Source organism: Pezoporus occidentalis, unplaced genomic scaffold (genome assembly GCF_034315485.1).
Source record: "Pezoporus occidentalis ecotype Australia unplaced genomic scaffold, CSIRO_AGI_Poc_V1 ctg203, whole genome shotgun sequence".
NCBI classification, from domain to species: Eukaryota; Metazoa; Chordata; class Aves; order Psittaciformes; family Psittacidae; genus Pezoporus; species Pezoporus occidentalis.
The window spans coordinates 1,522,974-1,530,332 of record NW_026913889.1 but is presented as its reverse complement, the minus strand read 5'-3'; positions in this window follow the sequence as shown (position 1 = coordinate 1,530,332).

Below are 7,359 nucleotides of genomic sequence, written 5' to 3'. Positions count from 1 at the left end.
ACAGAAGATACATATAGAAGATTATAATTTCATGTAATACACAATTTTTATTAGATAATGTGTATGTATTGAAATGCAAGAGGCTTGCTGTATTAAAGTTCAAAAAATTCTATTATAAATGGACTGACATAGTTGTCAAAAGAAACGTGAAGAATTTCTTCCAGATGGATTTTATTTTTACCTGGGTAATACTTCTGTTATTTTTTCACCACCACAGGCACTTTGTTTTTTTTTTTTTTAGTACAGTATTATGCCAAAATTCAGGATCCTAACTCATGCTGTTGGAGTAAAACAGATGAGGGAGCTACTAGTAAAATCTGATTTTACTTGTAAAGTACACAAAGCACATGTGCACTGTATTTTTGAAACATGGTAAGCATTAAAGCATTTCTTTTCTATTATTACTAAATCTCTTTATAAACAACCTCAGCTGGAAAACATGCTCTAATGTACTTCATAGCTCATTGTTATTTTCTTTCTGAACAGTCCTCTGTTTTTCACAGTCACAGAAACCTTGACAAAATTGGTATCTTCAATGATCCCTGTACTTGCAAGTGTTTTGTGTGTCAGCTGTAGAAAGACACTGTTATTTTAGCCAGATGGTCTAATCTAAAAAAAAAAAAAACCCAAACCTAAAGCACAAGTGTTTTTCTGTGTACTTCAGGTATGTGGATAGATGTTGCATCAATGCACTTTCTGTAGAAGTGAAGCCAAGTTCCAGGATTCCTGAAGTGTGTCTATATACAGCATGGAACAGGGGGCACCTGAGCCTCCTGGGAGATGTGATTGCTTGTGGTGCCACATACCAGAGCCAAACTGAAAGACATAGAAGGCGGAAGATAGGCACTAAAAACACAGTAGGGAAAGACAGGAGAAAAGGGTGTCACATAAATTTGTTTTTTGGTTGTATGGTTTTTGGTTTTGGGTTTCTGGTATTTTTGTTTGTGTTTTTTTTTTTTTTCTTTCCCTAAAAGTGAATTGAGTTTGTACTTATTCCATACTAATACAAAATGATGTGGGTTAAAACATACCTGTTTATGAGATTGTTCATGTCTTGATGAGAGGAGAGCTTACAGCCTGTTCTGGTAATACTGAAAGTGCCTACTGCATTGGAACATGAGGCTGTATCTCCTAAGGAATTCAGTTTCCTGAATATCTAATGGATTTTGAGTACTCACACCTGTGTCCCAGATGTAGTTTGAAGTGTGAATCAATTTGTATCTATTAAACTAGGGTTTCTGTGCACTTTCAGAAGTTGGGTTGAAAGGATCTAGTTCCAGTCCCCTGCCGCTTCAGGCCTGTTCTTTCGTTTTTGCTGCTAGGTGTGTAATACTGCTGCTAATGAATAAATAAGAAAACAGAGTGGTTAAGCCTTGGCTGTCTATATATGATATCCATAAAGATGGATTTGGATTTTTTTTTCTCAGTGTTTTGTGAAGTTGTGTATTCCATGACTTTGTTGAGGGAGTTTTGCAAAGGGCTGGCAGATGCAATTTCCATTTCTCTTGTTTTCTGTATCCTTGCTTTTTCTTATTTTTTTTTTTTCCCCTTCAGTTGTAGGGGGTGTGCAGTAAGGTGCTGCTGGTCTATTCACCTTGCCATACTTTGTGTCTCTTGTTCTGGATGCAGCATTTCGCCTCCTCTGTGCACCACCCATAGTGGGGCTGGCTGGTCAAACTGCCACAGCACAGAGCTGCAAGGCTCCCAGTCAGCCTTGGAGGTCTCTTCCTAGCAGGTTAAGATCAGTTTGTGAGCCAAAACCAATAAAGGAGTATGTAGAGTTGGCACAAGAAGAGGAAAAAGCTGAGCAGTTTGGGAAAGTGGAATCTATTCCTTTAAGCAATCAGAAAAGAAAGTAGATGCTAGGCCTATAGGGCCGGAACCATGAAGATGGTGGAATCCTGTGAGGAGACCTCCCTCGCAGCAAGGTCTGAAACAGCTGTCTGTACTGTTAAAGTAAGAAACCTCTGAGTTTTTTGTGACTGAGGGGGTGGTGAGTGGATTGGTGGTGTGTTTTGCTAGTAAGCTTAGGTAAGAAGAGATGCTAAGTCACCTGTGGCACAGGTGCGCCTTAGTGCAGAGCCATGGTGGGTACCAGGCCATCTGCCTGGACATGCAGTTAGGCTTGCTCTGCCCTGGGTTTGTCTAAGGTCTTTGTAGAGCAGGCCTCTTGTATCGTAATTGAAACATCTCTTAAATTATATGTGTGCAGCCCCTAGTGCTGTAGAGGTGCAATGGTATAGCTGCAGTGTGTGTGTCTTGTGCAAAGGAGAATATATTGATGAATCTATTTTCCTATCAAAGTAACCCCTCATTTTTATAGGTGTAAAACCTCTGGTCCCCTCATCCCCCATCCCTCCTCCTCTGTCCCCCATTAACGGTCCTTTCCTTGCCTATTTTCAGTTAGTCAGCCTGGTCTTGTTTCTTCTGGGCTGTGGTTTATATTTTACAGTCAAAATAATTATCCTTTAAAAGCAGCAATCTTAGCGTGTTAAATTAAAATATTCGTAGCATTTCCCAAATCTTATTTTTGAAGGTTTCCACATACCGATGTGTTTACACACACACACAGAGATATATATACTTAGAGGGAGAGACAGGAAGGTGATGTTTTCTGTCAGCTGCTAGCAGGTTTTGCACAGAGCAGCTGAAATATGTATTTGCTGGCAGCAGAGGGAGCTCTTGAAGCTTTTATCTATCATTCGCGTTTGGCGTGTGCCGGCGTAAAAATACAACATAGATAAATTTAAAAGCCCTAATTTAATCGATCGAGGGTGTCTCACTGTCTCTCTGCATTAGCACTTTAAGTGGCCAGGGCTCCTGTGCCTCGGGAAGGGAAGGGGGTGGCTGCCTCACCTCTGCCACTATCCCGCCCCGTGGCTGGCCGGCGGCCTGGAAGTAACCGTTGCAGTTGTTAAAAGGAGAGATGTAAACTTCTCCGTAAGCCAAATTTTTAATCAAAGCAGTGCGGAAGAACGGGATCTGTTTGGCATATGTCGAAACAATAGCGGTGTGTGTCAGCTGGTGATCAACACTCATGCGTGGCTCTGGAAAAGTAATTCCCAGTCAGGGTGGAGTATGGGTATTATTTTGTAAGGCTTTCGATAATTTGTCTTGATTTTGATTGGTGTTGGATCTTTTAGTACAGTTCTTTTTTTGCAGATGCTTACTGTGGGTGTGTTTTGTATGCAAGTCTGCATAAACAGGAGATTAATGATGACAAATTAACAATAATCAAAATCAGACATTATTCTGGCAAAGTAAGCTGTATACTTGTTAGATTTGCTCCTGTGTTGCTCCTATATATCAAACTGAAATTCATGGGGTTAAAAGTCTTTAATACCATGGAGTTAAAAATGTTTCCTCAGTTCTGGAAATAGATTCTGGAGAAACTCATACCACTTTTAGCCATGGCCAAAGTCTCTTCATATAACACACCTTATTGGAAATGTGGAAATTTTTGCATGGATCTTATTATTTCTTTTTTTGCCTGAAGATTGTATGGAAAAACTAATCTGAAGAATGTCCCTGAGTTTATTTGCTATTGTCTTTTTTTTTCTGGAAGAGGTTCTCAAACGCAAAGGAAAGTTTTATTTAGATAACAACCTTTAGACACAAAATGGAAACAACCTAGTTATTCATTCTTGTCCAGATCCCTACAGTTTGTCCTTGAATACTTAAACAGTATTTTAATCTCATTTATACAAGTCATCTTGCCTTTGTTGCTTACCTTCCTTTCCTTTTGCATAAGTTACTTGCTATCATTTGGTGCAATTCCAAGCATTAAAAGCAAGGGATAGCATATGTGATCACAGATTATTGAAAATCTGGCCATGCTTGGGGTTAAGGTGAATAGTCGAGGGTGTTGCCTTGCTCCTTTCTGCTTCTGCACCCTCATAAAAATCAAGCTAATCTCTAGCTCAGTGTAAATAAAAGGAAGCTCAGTGAGCAAACAAATGAAACTGCAGTTTTCATGTGACATGGTTTTATTGTGGGGTTGGTTCAGTACTTAAGTCATCTGCCACCTGATGTAATATTGGGATGCTGTATTTCCTGAAAAACTTGGAGGTTTTTTTTCCTGTTTCGCTACAGAATGTAATTTTTTTTTTTTTTTTGGTTGGTTATGTATAGTCACTGAATTACGAAGTACAGCAAAAACCTGATAAATCCTGTTTATAATAATTTCAATCAAGATACAGAGGAGGAAATGGTGTAACTCCCATAGTTTTTTATATGGTGGTAGTGAGATGACTGCTTGGGATCTGTACTTAAACAACTGGTTAAGAACAAAATCAAGATAGCCATTGTCTTTCCTGCTTCATTGTCAGAATCCTGTTTTCTGAATTAAGTTGTACAAGGGAATATTGTTTTTTCTCTGAGTAAAGGAGGCAGAGGTGAGGAGTAGATCTGTGTAGTAATGTTCTGTCACAAAATTGGATTTAACCATGTTAATGTTAAAATTTTATTTAACTATAAATTTTAAAGTCATGACTATGTTAAGGCATAAAATACTATAATCTATTTCAATCTCTGATGCAATCCAGGATGCACATTTTGCTTCATCCAGAATGTCAACAGCTCATGGTTTAAAATGAAAATGGCCCAAAGCAGGTGGGACAGAATTTGCAGAAGTGATCAGTCAGTAGTGCTCTTATTTGTAGGTGTGGACAGTATTTCCTGTTCTGTGTTTATCCAACTAGTTCAATTCCAGGATTACCTGATTTGAAGTTTAGAAAATGCTTGTGAAGGTTCAAAATTAAGGAAAGTTTAAAACCAAGCCTTCCTGAGATGTCAAGTGAAATTGTTAATGGAGAAGGGAGTCCTGAGACTGAGGTCTCTGTGTATGTAAATGCATGAAATTTGGAAAGCCTGGCCAGGGAAGGACCTGAGGAGTTTCTGCTTTGATTTTAAAGGTGGTAAGGACTGTTTGTGTTGGAAAGACCAATGAAAAAGTCTGTATCTGTTCTAACAATTACTCTTAAACAGGTATTCTAAAACCTAGAAATACACAATGTCTGAAACAATTCTGTTGATGGAACTTCTTTTAATTTTCTTTTTTAATCTAGAATGACTTCGATAAATTTGTTTCTGCATTCAGCATGTTAAAGAGGTTCTAAGATGTTTAATTTTGAAATGATGCTCTTGTGCAGTTTAGATGGATTCCAGTTTCCATCTACATGCAAGGAGAGATACCACAAGTAAAGATAATCTATTAGAATTCATTATTTCAGTGTAATTAACAGATGCAATATAAGTGTTGGGATAAATATATGAAATATCACATGCACAGGCCTTAAATGTTGAGATACTTTATTCTCACTTAGCAAAATATGCTACATTGGCAAGAATTAATCTTCTGGAAAATTAAATCACATTTAGGATATTGAAACTACAAATGCAGTGTAAGGTCAAGATTTTTTTTTAATAAGTGTTACTTGTTTCATCATTTAAATGATAAAAATGGTATTTCTTGATTACTCTGAAGCAATCAAGTCTGAAGTATTTAGGAATATAATAGACTTTCTATTTCTGGATTTGAATTTTTAATGGGAAGTCTCCATAGCAACACTTGCCAAGGCGATCGCCTTTATTCTTTAAAGGGAAGAAAAAAAATTTTGTGGAATTTATCTATTTCCAGGTTCCTGCTTTCTTGTCTGGGTTTTATTCACTGAACTTAAAATTTCTGCAGGATCAAATTTCAGGTTCTACTGTTACTCTGTAAACAAACATCCCCCATAATGTTTTTTCTAGGAAATAATTATCTTCCTTGAGTTGGGTGGACTGTCTTCTACCCCTGTTGTCATATCCGAAATCCCTGCTGTGATCTGAAATACTTTTCATGATCTGGAGGTGACCCACTGTTAAATGTGAAAGCGCTAAGCTTACTCAATAGCTCTTCACTTATATGTGGAAAATTTACCATTTCCTTTTAAGCTGTGTTGCTAGTTTTGGAGAATGAGTAAAACATGAGGTGCCAAGATGCAAAATCTTTCCTAGAAATACCAGCTCTTATAATAGTTTCCCATCCTGTTGCCTTTTATTTAGTGCTGCATATGTCTTCACACTCACCTGTATAGAATTACATCAAATACAGAAATATTGGCCAACCAACTCGCTTGTTATTTCCTTTTGTATTGAAGGAAACTGAAACATTTCAACTCTACTTCATAAGGCCTCTGAATATAGTAAACACGATTGATATCTGAAGTTAGGGTGATTGGGGTGAAGAGAAAGAGGTATCAATCAAACTGTGTAGTTTTTAAGAGAAGTCTTAAAACACATAGTTTACTTTGATTCCTGTGACCTTTTCCTGTGGCCTTCTCTGTTTTCTCAAGATGTTAAATTTTACTCTCACAATTTTCTGAGCAAAATGATTGTTCAAGCTAGCAGTGTGTGTGTTTCTTTGGATCAGATCTGAGGACACTGAGTAAGATCTGGTTCTCACATAATTATTTAAAAACTGATTTTCGGTATTTAAAAATTCTTTCTGAAATAACTGATTTTTACATTTACTGTGAAAAGTGTACTGCAGTCTCAGAAACGGCTAAGAAATCATTCCTGACACTCAACTGTGGCATGGTAGAGTTGAAGGGATAGAAACACATACATAAATATAAAAACTATATATATAGGTTTAGAAGGAAAAAAAAACAAACCAAACCCTGCACAAGGCACTTTTAGATAACAGGTAAGTGACACCTGAATGCTGGGGATACCTCATAGGTTTATTTTATGGAAGGTTTCCTTATCCTGCAGGTTTGAGGTGTGTATATGCCTGATTGATTAACTTTTTCTTTGGTTAAGTGAAGCATTGACCAGTTATTTCCAACACAGCGGGTATACTTGCTTTACAGTAGTTTGCCTTTCTTGTATTTAAAACAATGAAAACTTGGGCTGCAAGAAGTGCTGTGTTTGTGGCCCAGCTGGTCTCTTGTGGGGGATTTAAGTCTGGTGGTCCACAATTGCAGGCAGTTGCCTGTAGAAGAGATGCTTGGTTTGGAGTGTCCATACACTTGTTGGGTTTGACAAGCTGCTCACCTCTAGTGTGCCTTAATTCCTGGGGAGCAAGATGAAAACTTGCTGTGATTTGTGCTCAAAGTGCAGGTTGTAGTTCAGTCGATATTGAAAAATTGGGTAAGTTTCCTTGAGTGTTTTTGCATTTCTTTATTTTTATTTTTTTTTTTTTCCACTTAAATCCTTTCTCGTGATTCATGTCATGGTGCAGTAGGGGCTGGCAGATCTCTGGGCCTGGGATGTGGGGAGCAGTGCGGGCTCCCTCAGGAGCAGCTGGGCTGGACCTCACAACCAGACCTGTCTTGCCATCCCAGTGGGGAGCAGGGCCCTGGGGGGACACTGGGG